The sequence below is a fragment of the Musca vetustissima genome, unplaced genomic scaffold (assembly GCF_032173495.1).
Source record: "Musca vetustissima isolate MV318-11 ecotype Yass unplaced genomic scaffold, APGP_CSIRO_Mvet_v1 utg1071, whole genome shotgun sequence".
Lineage (NCBI taxonomy): Eukaryota > Metazoa > Arthropoda > Insecta > Diptera > Muscidae > Musca > Musca vetustissima.
In genome coordinates this window covers 224,462-240,388 of record NW_026882319.1, presented here as the reverse complement: position 1 = coordinate 240,388, position 15,927 = coordinate 224,462, and the positions used below count along the sequence as shown (strand labels likewise).

At 32.3% G+C, this 15,927-nt stretch overlaps 1 protein-coding gene across 1 annotated transcript in view; it reads left to right on the top strand.

Moving 5' to 3' along the window:
• The window catches only part of LOC133328644 (uncharacterized), a 29,158-nt gene that overhangs the window by 3,301 nt on the left and 9,930 nt on the right, over positions 1 to 15,927 (top strand). The window lies entirely within an intron of this gene.

The window sequence follows — 15,927 nt, the reverse complement described above, 5'->3', positions numbered from 1 at the left end:
TGTAGTAAAACCTTTTTTTTTTGCTTCCCTCTGCTTTGACATGAAAGATGACCTTAAAATAAAAAAAAATAGAAAAGCACAGTTTGATAATCAATTTTTTGGAATGAAAATAAAAGGAAATCATAGTTTTAACCTAAATCGAAAACAATTGGCATCACAAGCAGAAAAAATATTATTGGATTTTGTTTTGAATTCCGAAAAAAAGTCTTACAAAAGATGACAAGTTGGCAGGGCCGGTAGTTGGTTGCGCATGTCTATGGAAAATGTGAACAAAGACCTCCCTTGAAGAAGAAGAAAAAAATAATAAATCAAGTCATGTTTGGAAGTGTGGTGTTGGGGGATGGAGGTGGAAATGGAGGTGATGGTGGTGTATTTGTGGGGCCAAAAGTTGAAGATGATGACAACGTTTTTTTTTCTATGACGCTTCAAAAAATGTGCATTCAAAACCCAAAAAAACTCGAACAGCAAAGATGGTAACTGATTTAAAGAAAATACAATGAAAACTGCCAGATAATGTAATATAAGAAAAAAAACAACAACACAAGATAGCAACAACAACAACGACAACAATTGCATTCAAACGGCAAATGACTTGAACTGACTGCACCACAAAGTAAAAAAATGTTGTGCAAAATAAAAAAATCCACAGCAACAACAAAAAATCATTATTGTTTGTTATTATAACAGAGTTGCTGGTGGAGTTGTTGTTGTTGCCTCCAGCAGCAGCAACAGCTTCTTCTTCATTGTCTTCTTCTTATTTTTCTTGCTGCATTGTGCATCAACATCTTCAGCGTAATCATTAACTTGTTGATTACATAAGACATTACTTACACGCTCACTACGAGCACACACACACACATGACACGGCGGGGGCATCTCCACACACACACTCACACACACACATGCTGTTTTAGAAAATTGCGAATTTCATGGATTTAGGCATTCACATCTTGAGGCTCTTTGGTTGATTTTGGGAAGTTTTCAAAATTTTCAGATTTTTTTTTTTTTTGGGTTTTGGCTCTTCAACAACATTTGTTTGGTGTTGTTGTAGATTTTTTGGGACATGAAAAAAATCGAAATTCCAGTTTCGTCATATGAAACGGTTGCCTAATATCTTCTCCGTATTTTTGTATCGGTTCGATTTAATGGAAAATCGCGCATGGCATCTTTGGTTTTTTTATTTTCATGTTTTCATCTCCAAAATTGGCAACTTCACACGCGTTCATTCACATCCAGTCAAACAAATCCGCAAGGCATGTAACCAGTTTGGGATGCCATTAAAATCGACGGCTTTGTTGATAATATGACCAAATTATAGATATTTTCACTCGTTATTTTTTTCATATATATAGGCAGACAGGAACTGAATGTTTGGCTCCACCTAACGAGCAAGTTTGGCGAGGAAAGTAATTCATATGTAATTGGCGGAATTATCAATACAATGAGATGAGGTAATTTCACTTTTAATAATAATAGCATAGTTCGGCATAAGCTCCTTATGGGGTATTAATTAAAATTTTATTTGTCATTATTTCAAGACAATGCCAATTGGATTCGGCATAGAGGATTGTAATACCATGGTATGGAGGAATTTCAGCGGTAAACTATTATATCTACAGATTTCATGCCAACAGCGACCTCATGTGGAGTTTTATGGAGAATATTTTTTCCCTTTACAAGAGCCCCCTAAATGACTCCTGGCGGAATAGGGTGATGAAAATCGAAAGAACACTTAGGAAATTATGAAAAATCTATATATTTTATATATCCCATATTCTGATCAATATTTTGAGTAGATATATTATAGTTATAGACTTCCTGTAGTCGGTGACTTATAGTGGAATTTTATGGAGACTATTTTTTCCATTGACACCGCCCCGCTAAAATGAGGGATTGTGGGTCATTTTCTTCATAACCTAAAAATAGACAAATAATTTACCAAAAAGTGGTTTTAATATCAATATCCATTATTTTTATTGTTTTTTATTGTTATCTTTTATATCTGCAGATTTCTTGTCAACGGTGACCTCTAGTGGAATTTTATGGAGAATATTTTTTCCCTTTATATCACCTCTCTAAAATGACCCCTGGCGGAACAGTGTGTAGAAATTCGGATTAAAACCTAGGAAATAAAAGAACAATTAACATATTTTATATCTCCCTAATTCCGATCAATATTTTGGGGATATACATTATAGTACCACACTTCTTATAGTCGGTGACCTATAATGAAATTTTATGAAGCATATATTTTCCATTTGCAACACCCCGCTAAAATTACTCCTTGCGGGACAGTGTAATGAAATTCGAAAGATACCATAAGAAATTAATTAAAAATGAATATAGTTTATATATTCCGATTTGTGACCAAGATTTCATAGCTACAGGTTACATCTACAGATTTCTTGTCAACAGCGACCTCTTGTAGAATATTATCGAGAATACTTTTTCCCTTTACACCACCCCTCCTAAATGACTTCTGGCGGGATAGGATGATGAAAATCAAAAGAACACATAGGAAATTGAACAAACTTAATATATTTTATATAACCCGATTTGAGATCAAGATTTCATTGCTACGTGTTACTTCTACAGACTTCTTGTTAACAGCGACCTGTAGTGAAATTTTATGGATAATATTTTTCCCTTTACACCACCCCTCTAAAATGACTTCTGGCGGGATAGGGTGATGAAAATCGAAAGAACACATACGAAATTAAGCAAACTAAATATATGTTATATATCCCGACTTCTGACCTAGGTTTTATTGCTGCATATTAAATCTACAGATTTCTTGTCAACAGCGACCTCTTGTGGAATTTTATGGAGAATATTTTGTTCCTTTACTCCACTAACCTAAAATGACTCCTGGCGGGATATGTTAATGAAAATCGAAAGAACACATAGGAAATTAAGCAAAATTAATATATTTTATATATCCCGATTTGTGACCTTGGTTTCATTGCAACATATTACATCTAGAGATTTCTTGTAAACAGCGACCTGTAGTGAAATTTTATGAAGAATATTTTTTCACTTTACACCACCCCTCTAAATTGACACCTGGCGTGATAGGGTGATTGAAAATCGAAAGAACACATAGGAAATTAAGCAAAATTAATATATTTTATATAACCCGATTTGAGATCAAGATTTCCTTGCTACATATTACATCTACAGATTTCTTGTCAACAGCGACCTCTTTTGGAATTTTATGGAGAATATGTTTTCCCTTTACACCACCCCTCTAAAATGACTCCTGGTGGGATAGGGTGATGCAAATCGAAATCGAAACATAGGAAATTAAGCAAAATTAATATATTTTATATATCCCGATTTGTTACCAAGATTTCATTGCTACATATTACTTCTACAGATTTCGTGTTAACCTCTTGTGGATTTTTATGGAGAATATTTTTTCCATGGACAACAACCCACTAAAATAACTGTGGTCGGGATAGTTGACGGAATTCAAAGTAACACTTAGGAAATTAAACAAAATACATATTTTTTATATATCCCGATTTGTGATCAAGATTTCATTGGTAAATATTATAGCTACCAATTGCTTGTTGTCGGTGATATATAGTAAAATTTTATGGACAATATTTTCCCTTTGATAATGACCCTCTAAATCGAAGGATTGTGGGAAATTTTCTCCAAAACCTAAAAATAGAAAGAAAAATACCCCAAAATGTTCTTCTAATCTACATTCCATTCTTTATATCTAATTTTTATCATTACCTATTATATCTACAGTTTTCTTGTTGCTAGGGAACTTCCATGAAATTTTATGGGTAATATTTCACCCTTTAATAATAAACCGCTAAAACGAAGGATTGTGTGAGATTTTCTGCATAACCTAAAAATAGAATGAAATATATCCCAAAATTTACTCCTAATTTACATTTCATTCTTTATATCAAATTTTTTTGGTTTGGTTTTTATTGTTATCTATTATACCTACCGATTTCTTGTTGTCGGTGACCTATAGTCAAATTTTATGGAGAATATTTTTTTCTTTCAAACCACCCTTCTAAAATGAAGAATTGTTGGTCATTTCCCCATAACCTCAAAATATGACCAAGACATCAATTAATTTTATATATCACAAGTTTTAACCGCTATTTTAGGGGTATATATTATATGTACCGATTTCTTGTTCTCGGTGGCATATAGTGAACTTTGATGGAGATTATTTTTTCCATTGATATCAACCCACTAAAATTAAGGTTAGTCGGTTATTTTCTCCATAACCTAAATTTATATAAAACATAAATTTATATATCCGAACTTGTAACCGCTATTTTAGGGGTTCATGTCATATTTACCGATTTCTTCTTGTCGGTGACCTATAATCGAATTTTATGGAGATTATTTTTATCTTTCACACCACCCTACTAAAATGAAGAATAATGGATAATTTTCTCCATAACCTCCAAATATTACCAAAAATTTATTAATTTGACATATCTCAAGTTGTAACCGTTATTTTAGGGGTATATATTACATCTACCGATTTCTTGTTGTCGGTGACCTATAGTCAAATTTTATGCAGATTATTTTTCTCTTTCAAACCACCTTTCTAAAATGAAGAATTTCGGGTGATTTTCTACATAACCTAAAAATAGAAGTAAAAAATTATTAAATTTTATAATTTTCAATTTCTAACCGATATTTTGATGTTATCTAGTATATATGCCGATTTCTTGTCCTCGGTGACCTATAGTGAAATTTTATGCAGAAATTTTTTTCCATTGACATCAGCACGCTAAAATCAAAAATAGTGGGTAATTTTCTACATAACCTCAAATTGGAAGAAAAAAATTAATTAATTTTATATATCTCAATTTGTAACCGATATTTTAAAGCTATCTAGTATATATACCGATTTCTTGTTCTCGGTGACCTATTGTGAAATGTTATGCAGAACATTTTTTCCATTGACACCAGCACGCTAAAATAAAGAATAGTGAGTGGTTTTCTACATAACCTAAAAAAAAGAAGCAAAAAATTATTTAATTTTATATTACTCAACTTGTATCCGATATTTTAATGCTATATATTATATATACCGATTTCTTTTCGTCGATGACCTATAATGAAATTTTATGCAGAATATTTTTTCCTTTGAAATCACCCTTCTAAAATTAAGAATTTTGGGTGATTTTCTTCATAACATAAAAATATGACCAATAAATAAATTAAATTTATATATCCGAACTTGTAACCGCTTTTTTAGGGGTTCAAGTCATATTTACAGATTTCTTCTTCTGGGTGATCTGTAGTGAAATTTTATGCAGAACATTTTTTCCATTGACACCAGCACGCTAAAATCATGTATAGTGGGTAAGGTTCGCCATAACCTAAAAATATCGCTTAATTCTTGTCTCCACTATGCAAAATTAAACTTCTTATAGTTCGCAGGATTTTTCTTGATCTCTTCGAAGTATTTCTGTAAATATATTACCCATAAATTTTAATTAAAAATAGTTTTCAATGACATTTTGACCTTTACATAAAAATTTTACATTTATTTTTATGACAGCGAACACAAAAATGTTTCTATGTTGTTTTTTTTCACCAAAAGAATTCGACCTTAACTTTTGTGCCAGATAAGATTAAAACACAAACAAGAGGGCCAAATACTCCAACTCAAGCTCTGAACATTCATACGCACTGAGCATTCACTTGGCTAATAGAAAAAAATTCAAAAAAAAAATACAAAAAAATAATAAAAGAAAAAATAATTCAAAACAAAAGACTTAAGCAACAAACCTGGACTATGCTGCTGTGACACCCAGTAAAAATAAAACGCCAATCTACATAGCAGCACACCTTCCAGCACCAGGCCATACCATACCTACATACTCAACATTCAATTTGCCACAACATTGTTGTTGTTGTTGCCTGCAGTGTCTGTCTTAACCGCAACTATGTATTTTGAATGTAGGGAGAGAAGGGAGAAAAGAAAAATGCAAAGAACTGGGAAGGAAAAAAATGTAACTGGGAGACCCAGTAATTATTTACGCTTAATGCAATTTGCTTGGTAGAAAAGAGAGAGAAAGAAAGCAAGAGGGGAGATAACCTAAAACGAGCTGGCTTTGATAAATAAGTCAAAGAGCTTTGTTACATGCAGGAATGGGGTTACAACACTTGCAACTCTCCTTGCATCAAAGAAGAAAAAAACTAAACCACATTTTCAGCCGTATTTGTTTGTTTGTGTGTCAAACCCATTGACGAGTCGAACAACAAATATAGGGTTTCCCTTTTGCTGCCGCGAGAGAGACCACATTTATGGCATCCAAATGCCAATCCACCAGTCGGGGTGACAATGGACAACAAGCTAACTGAAAAAAAAACATTAGCCTAGTTTTCTACTCAAAGTCTCGGTACCAAGGCGGAAAACGGGGCAGGCAGGAAGGTGCCACAACGGAGGACAAACAGCGACAACAAAGGCAACAACAAATATGTGTGCTCACATTTAATTTTAGAAAAAAAGCTACTAACATTGCCATTTAAGGAATGTCTTGCAACATGACATGGCAACACCAGCCAGACCGAGCAACCAATGGACTGGCATACCGACCGACCAAACAATCTACCGATTTAAGCAACAGTTAAGTGATTCTGCTGCTGCAGAATTAACTATAAATTGTATAATGGCCATAAGTAGCCACTTGAAAGAGTGATTTGAAAGCAACAACAGTTGCAAGCTCCTCTTGGACCCTCCACACACACCTCCTCGACATTCTCTTTCTCCCTCTTTATTGGCTCTTTTAGGCATGGCAAATTTGTTCATTGAGGTAGGTTCCCCCCATTTTTAGAATAGAAAGCCCAGAGAGTTAAACCATTGAAAGATTTTTTTCTTTGTTTTGCATTTCTGTTCTATTTTCCCCTCCCCCTGAAGCCTTTGAAATTATTTTTCTTAAACGATTTTTTTTCGACTTCTGTTAAATGCCTTCACTTAACGGCCACAACATATCGGGCCCGTTGATAGTAACAAGTGGCCATGTCTTGACCCTCTCCCTCACCCTTGGCTATGCTAGGTTTAACATAATTATTGTTTTGCCTTCTTCGAGTTTACCTTCTCTTTTTTTTTTTGCCTTCTCTTTCTCTGTTGTTATTGTTGCTGTTCTTTTATCGGTTAATTTTTTTCTAATTTCTTTGGCGATTCTTGTCGTATCAAGTGTATCGGGGAATCAAGAACCCTTTCACAGTCAGGTGGTTAGTTGTAAGGTTTCAGATTTGAGATTTGAGCTACCTACATTCGGTATAGTGGGGATAGGCATGGGGATGGCAATTGAGATTTATTTTTTATAACCTCTATCATAAGGTGGCGTTCTTCATATTCGAAGAGACAAGGGAAGAACGCAGAGATGGGCCAGATTGCCTGGGCCCCTCCCCTAAATATATGTTTTTATACAAAAAAGTAATTTTTGCAATGAATATTTTCATATTGAACCTGCGGGTCCCCAGAGACTAGGGATGTATGCATGGATGGTCCCAGGTGCCCGGGCCCCACATCCTAAATAAATATTTTGCCATACAAAAAATTAATTTTAAAATGAATATTTTCATATTGAACATGCGGGTCCCCAGGGACGTACGAAGGGGGGTCCTAGTGTACCGGGGTCTCCGTAAATAAATTTGATCCACACAAAAAATCCATTTTGCAATGATAATTTTCATATTGAAGCAGCAGGCCCTCACCCGAAATGAATTCCTGTGTACCTTGGTGTCCGAGACCCCATGTAGCACTAATACTCTTGATCCAAATAAAATTCCAGACCGATTGAAATCACGAAATAATTACAATTGAGCTTTGAACAGTTTGTACATATAATGCTACTATTCCCAAGAAGTTTGATATTGAAAATGGGATATATCGATTTAAGTTTCGTATAGCCCCCATATAGCGGTATCGCACAATTTTCGGTATTTTGGGAAATTTAAAAATATTTGGTTGAGTTGGCTGTAATTTGGTATTTTGTGTTCACATTACGTAGAAAATCTTATTACCAAAAACTATAAAAATAGGTCCAAGTTTCGCGCTAGTTCCCTTATAAGCGAACCCTTAATTTTAGGTACTTTGAAGATTTCCGACACGTGTTTCAATCAAATTGGGTATAATTTGGTATTTTGGGTTCTCATTGGGTAAAAAATCTCCATACAAAAAATTATTAATATTGGCTTAAGTTTCGGGGTAGTCCCCTTTATAAGGTACCTTCCGATTTTCGATATTTTGAGGAGTTGGGCCACGTTTCTCAATCGAATTGCCTGTAATTTGGTATTTTGGGTTCTAATTGGGCAGTAAATCTTCCTACCAAGGAGTATTAAAATTGGTTTACTTTTTGGGGTAGCACCCATATTAGGGTATCTTCCGAATTTCGGTATTTTGGGCATTTCTGATACATTTTTTATCCAAATCAAATCATATTTTGAGGATTTCTGACTCGTTTTCCAATCGAATGGGCTGTAATTAGATAATGTAGGTTCTCTTTTGGTATGACATCCTCCTCCCAAAATTTATCAATATTGGCCAAAGTTTCGTAGTAGCCCTCATTTAACGCTACCTCCAGAATTTCGATATTTTCGGCATCTTGGCTACGTTTTTCAACCGAATTGGCTGTAATTTGATAATTTGGGTTCTCATTGAATATTAAATCTCCATACCAAAAATTATTAAAATTGGTTCACTTTTTAGTTTGGCCTCCCATATAAGTCTTCAGTCCGAATTTCAATATTTTAGCGATTTTGGCTACGCTTTTGAACCGAAATGTCTGTAATTTCACAATTTAGGCTCTCACTGGGTGTAAAATTTTCTCACCAAAAATTATAAAAATCAATTCACGTTTTGGTATAGCCCCTATATAAGGGTACCTCTCGAATTTCGATATTTTGGGGATTTTGTCTACATTTTTCAAGCGAATTGACTGTAATTTGATAATTTGGGTTCTCATGGGGTAGCAAATCTCCGCACAAAAAATTATTAAAATTGGTCTACTTTTAGTTTAGCCCCCATATAGGGGTACCTTCAGAATTTCGATATTTTGGAAATCTTGGCTACGTTTTTCAATCGAATTGGCTGTAATTTGGTATTTAGGGTTCTCATCGAGTAGCAATTGTTCCTACCGAAAATTATCATAATCGATCCACGTTTTGGTATAGCGCCCATATAAATGTACTTCCCGACTTTTGAAATGTCGGGGATTTTGGCTACGTTTTTCAACGAAAATTGGCTGTAATTTGTTATTTTGGATTCTCATTGGGAAGCAAATATTTCTACGAAAAATTATTTTTATTGTCCCACTTTTTTACTGGCAGCTCCCATATAAGTATAGATTCCGAATTTCGATATTTTGTGGAATTTTGGGCAGATTTTCAATCGAATTGCCTGTAATTTGGTATTTTGGGTTCTCATCGGGTAGCAATCTTCCTACCGAAAATGATAAAAATCTAGCGATTTTTAATCATAGCCTCCATAGAAGAGTCGAAGTCCTTCGAAGGTATTTTGAGGGTCCAACGCAAGTTTTCCAAACGAAGTGGCTGTAATTTAAAATTCCGAAACCTTGGTGGGTTAACGACTTCTTCGGAGATTTTTTTCCTTATAAAATAATTAGCCCTGTACAAAGCTCCCGCATTATTTTCGTTATGTCCGAAGTCCTAGCGGAATTGTTCATGTATGAGTAAGTTTGGTATTTTGTTTTCTCTTGGTAGCAATTTACAATGCATAGCATAGCACTCATATATAACTCTCTTTCGAATTTAGGTACTTTGAATGCCCATTTTATGGAGGAGGGTAAGTTCGGGCCTACCGAACTTAGTGCCATTTTTTACTTGTTTTTGTAAAAATTGTTATCGTTAATATCAAATATCTATAAATAATATTTTTCTTGAGCTAAAATTATTTATCGTTCAACGACCCAGTACCTTTTAAGGCCCATCAGCTACCACCACTACCTACACAAATTTTATTTTACTTTTTTTTTTAATTTTATTTAAGAACCACTTTTTTCTTTAGTAGCCCTGGTCAGTTAAGAAGAACAACAGTAGGAACATAAAGTCATGTCTGTCACGAGACTTGTCTTGGTGGCATGGCCGACATACCCACACACATACTTGTTGTCGTCGTTCACCATGCATGACTGGCTGCCGTTACACCTGTTCTTCGACGACTTCCTTCATTGGGTCTCAAAAAAAAAGAAAAGAAAATAAAAAAATAAATAAAATAAAGGAAAGAAGAGAAAGACACAGAAGTGTCCTAAATTTGGGTTTTGGTATTTTTAGCTCATGTAACGAAACAAAAAATCGCGTAATAATATTTCAAAGTACCCCCTGCCCCCTGTTTGCTAAAATAAATAAATCCACACATGACATGCAATCGTATACTCTCTGGGCAATGAGAAGAGTTGTGGTGGGAGGAGGAGGGGTTTGGTAGGTGTTTTGAAAAAATTTAGTTAAATGTGTTAAATACATTCAAAGTGAGAGATGTATGTCTGCAGACATGTGAACAAAATCCGAATTCCCCCCACTCTCTCTCGCCTCACTCATTTACACTCACATTTGTAACGGAAATCATGGAAATTGTGTGTATTTTCTAACGTTAACAAATAAAGAAAAACAAACCCGTAGACAAATGAAAATGCAAAGAAAGAAAGCAAAAAAAAATAAAATCTACAAAATCATGTTGCATGTCGGCTGGCAAACAAACAGAAAATTGTGTGGTGGAAATTAATTTTCACATTTTTCCAACTGAGAAAAAATGATGTCTGTACACAGTTACGACGATGTTTAGTCAGAGACACTAATTTGAAAATTATGTAAAATTTCGTCAGAAATACAATTGCAGATTTGTTGTGGTTGGAGATGGGTGGTATGGGTTCAAGTTTTGATATATAACCCCTTTTTACGGTACATCCCAAATATTCAACCGAATTGGCTTTAATTTGGTATTTTGGGTTCTCATTGTTTCACAAATTTACGTAGCAAAAATTATCCATATTGGTCAATTTTTTTAGGTAAGCATCGGTTGACGTTTTGACGTTTCGGAATCTTAAGGATTTCAGACAAAATTTTCAACCGAATTAGCTCTAATTTAATAATTTGGATTTTCATAGGATAGAAAATCTTCCTACCAAAAATTATTAATATTGGACCACTTTTTAAGTTAGTACTTATATAAAAGTACCTTCCGATTTCGATATTTTTGTGATTTTGGTTACGCTTTTTAACCGAATGTTGGGTTCTCTTCAGGTGTTAAATCTTCCTACCAAAAATTATCAATATACGTTCACGTTTTGGTATAGTCCCCATATAATGGTACCTCCCAATATTCGGTATTTTGAGGATTTTCGACACGATTTCCAACCGAATGGACTGTAATTAGATAATTTAGGTTCTCTTGGGGTATGAAATCTTGCTACCAAAAATTGTTAATATTGGCCCAAGTTTCGTAGTAGCCCCCATATAACGCTACCTTCTGAATTTCGATATTATGGAGGCATTGGCTACGTTTTTCAACCGAATTGTCTGTAATTTGGTATTTTGAGTTCTCATCGAGTAGCAAATGTTCCTACCTAAAATTATACAAAATCTATCCATGTTTTGGTATAGCGCCCATATAAGGGTACCTTCCGAATTTCGATATTTTGGAGATCTTGGCTACGTTTTCCAACCGAATGGACTGTAATTTGATAATTTAGGTTCTCTTTGGGTATGAACTTTTCCTACCAAAAATTATCTATATTGGCCCAAGTTATGTAGTAGTCCCCATCTAACACTACCTTCCGAATTTCAATATTTTGGAGATCTTGGCAATGTTTTTCAACGGAATTGGATGTAATTTGGTATTTTGGGTTCTCATCGAGTAGCAAATGTTCCTACCGAAAATTATCCAAATCGATCCACGTTTTGGTATAGCCCACATATAAGGTTACCTTCCGAATTTCGATATTTTGAAGATATTGGCTACGTTTTTCAACCAAATTTGCTGTAATTTGGTATTTTGGGTTCTCATTGTGTAAGAAATCTCCATACCAAAAATTATCAACGTAGGTCCACGTTTTGGTATCGCCTTTATTAAACGGCCTCTCCCAGGACCAAACTTAACGACATTTTTACTTGCCTTTAATTAATCATTTAACTTTCTTTCTCCGCCATGTTATCCATCACCAGCATCATTAATTACCATCACACCCAGTGAAAAAAAAAAATGATTCATAAAAATGTATCTGTAAAATATTTTTAGAAATTATTGCAAAAAAAAGCAAAACTGTGCATGCATTCATTTAACATTTAATACGTCAGGAAATCATTCAATCTCTTTTTATGATAATTAAATTATTTCTTTGCATTAAATAAATAATGCTCGTGTACATTGTGAATGAATGACATCATTGACAATTAAACACTTGATTAACAAATGAAAGAGAAAAATTAAAAAAAAACGGGGATTGGCCGCTTAGATAACCTTTTGCGAACCATAAAAAAACATGGTGTTCAAAAAAATAATACTTGCATGTCAAACCACCTCTAAACAAAATTAAAACTCGTTTAATTGTAAAATACGATGTGAGGAATTTGTTTTTGGTTGTAACTCGAAGAGACAGGTACAACAATGGAACTTCATTGTGTGTGCGTGGGAGGGAGGTAGGTATTTATTTTTTTTAAACAATTTTAAAAATGTTTATTTTAAATATTTTGTTTTATGCAAACAAACGAGGCTTTAAAACACAAACAAATCTTCTTTTCAGAGACCCCATAACGAGGTTCTATACTTCGCTTTCATTGAAATGAGTATTTAATTTTTGTATGAATACCTATCTACCAACCGGCTGATTAGCATTTAAGTGCTAAATTTTTTTATTTATTATTGTTATTTGTGGTTTTGAGATGTGTTGAGTTTTGGAATTTGTTTTGATTTTGTTGTTTTTCATTCTCAAAAACCCAACAATCGATTCACTTTTTTGTTTGGAGTGAATCATGAAATTCTATAGGCAAGTTTATGGTTTTGGTTCGGATTTTTTGTTTACTTTTCTGATTTCAATTCAAATATTTTTTTTTAGGTTCATATAATCGAGGAGAGGAATTTTTTTCGAACTTCTCAATAACCGCCCCTCAAGGCGTGGGAATTATTTAAATTTTGTTTTAGCATAAAAACAAATTCTGATATTGAATCTCGGATTTGTCCACTTTGGGGCTGTTTAAGTTAATGTTTCAAGGTTGTTTATCTTCGCATTTGGAATATTTTTTGTTGTTGTTGTTGCTGCTGCTGCTGTCTAATTGTCAATTCGTTGTATGCACAACAGCGTACAATTATCGTTTTGTATGGCTCGTAAATAAAAAACAACAACAATAACAACATCAGAGGCACTCGTGACAATTTAATAAACATGACAGTTGACTAATTGTCTGGTGCGGAATATCAACGAAGTTATAGAGAGTTTTTTTTTTTTTGGAGGGAGGCAATGGAATTTTGAAAATAATTTTGCAAATATTCGAATATATTAATATATGAAGGTTTAGTTAATATTTAATTAATACGTAACCTTTGTTATAAAATATATTGTTATGGAACATGTTGCCGATGTTTTATAGAATAAATAGAAAATATTATCGAAAAATCAAATATATTCTCTATAGAATTTTTCATGAAAATTTTTGATAGAAAGCTGGTTTAAGAAAGCGTAAATGGTCTGCTCCCGTACTGCAAGATTCTACAAATTTTTACTATTTTTTTCCGATATCATAAAGGTAAAATGGTTATCGTGGTAAAAAATTTAACATTCTTACAAGTTCTGGAATAGACCAATAAATTAGTTATTAGTTATTGATTCAATTATTATATAGAAACTTTTATATCCATAGGAAATATTATTATCGATCTGTTATTCTCCAGGAAATGTAGTTATCGATTACATATTATCTAGAAAAAAATATTCTCCATAACATATTCGATAGAAAATATTTCTGTCGATAACATGTACTATAGAAACTGTTGTTATCGATCACATAAACGATGGAAAATGTTGTTATCGATCACAAAATCGATAGAAAATGTTGTTATCGATCAATCTTTTTGTATAAATTATTGTATAAAATCTTTTTAAAATGTTGTTATCGATCATATTCTATGTAGAAATTATTATCATCGATTTTTATTATAATATAAACTTATCGATTACATTATATCGATCTCATTCTCTATAGAAAATGTTGTTATCGATCACATATCATATTGAAAATTTTTTTAGCGATTAAACCTTATATCGAAAATATTGTTATCGATCACATATTCTTCAGAAATTGTTGTTAACGATCACTTATCATATCGAAAATGATGTTATCGATCAAATATTCTATATACACTTTTGTTATCGATCAAATATTCTAAAGAAAATGGTGTTATCGATTAGAAACTAATGTTATCGAACATATTTTTAACAAAAACATAAAAAATGTTGTTATCGATTATATTTTTTTTAGAAATTATGGTAATCGAACTTCATTTTTTAAATACAATGTGGATATCGAACACTTTTTATATAAAACATATTTTTATCGAGCAGTATTTCAATAGAAAATGTTGTTACCGATTACACTGTATATACTTTTGTTATCGATCACATATTCTAAAGAAAATTGTGTTATCGATCAAACATTCTATAGAAAATATTGTTATCGATCACATATTCTTCAAAAATTGTTGTTATCGATTACATATTATATCGAAAATTCTATATACATACTATATGCACTTTTGTTATAGATCACATATTCTAAAGAAAATGGTGTTATCGATTACATATTGTATAAAAACTAATGTTATCGAACATATTTTTAACAAAAACATAAAAAAAAATTTGTTATCGATTATATTTCTTTATAGAAATTATGGTAATCGAACTTCATTTTTTAAATGCAATGTGGATATCGAACACTTTTTACATAAAACATATTTTTATCGAACAATATTTCAACAGAAAATATTGTTATCGATTGCATTTTTTGTATTTGTATCGACAATATATTGTATACAAAATGTTTCTATCGTATACATTTTTTTTAGAAAATGGTTATCGAATACATTCTCTAAAAAACAAGTAATCGAAAAAAATATATTTTTTTATGGATTACTTTTTTATAGAATATATTGTTATCGATCAAACTTTATGTAAAATTTTTTGTTATCAAAAATATTTACTACAAAAAATGCTAGTTATCGAAAATATTTTCTACTTATCGATTACATTTTGTGTATAAAACAGTACAGCATATTTTATAAAAAAATATAAATATCGAACAAGTTTTCTAAAAAAATTTTTTTGTTATCGAAAACATTTTCAGTGGCAAATACTGTTATCGATTACATTTTTTTAAATAATATGTCATTGTCGATGAAACATTTCATTGATAAGGTAGATAATTTAGTTATCGATTACATTTCCTTTAGAACTAATAGCTATTGTTCAAATATTCTATAGAAATGTAGTTATCGAAAAACTTTATATACATAAAATTTTACAATCGAAATTGTTTGTCAAGGAAAAATATGGATGAAATTGGTTATAAAAAATTTTGTTATCGATAACATATTCAATTGGAATCTAGCATTTTATGAAAAATGTCTTGTTATCGAATTTATTTTCTACAAAAAAATATAGTAGCGAAAAGATTTTTTAGTTATCGATTACATTTTATTAGAGACTATATATTTATGTAACTCTTTATTTACAAGAAATGCTGTTATCGACAAATCTCAAAGTGTATATATTGTTATCGACAACATGTTTTATATAAAACGTAATTTTCGATGACAAATTCAATAGAAAATGCTGTTATCGATAGCATTTAATAAGAGAAAATTGTTATTCGTTTTATATATTGCTAGTTTTTTATTAAATTTTACTATTTTACTGTCTTTTT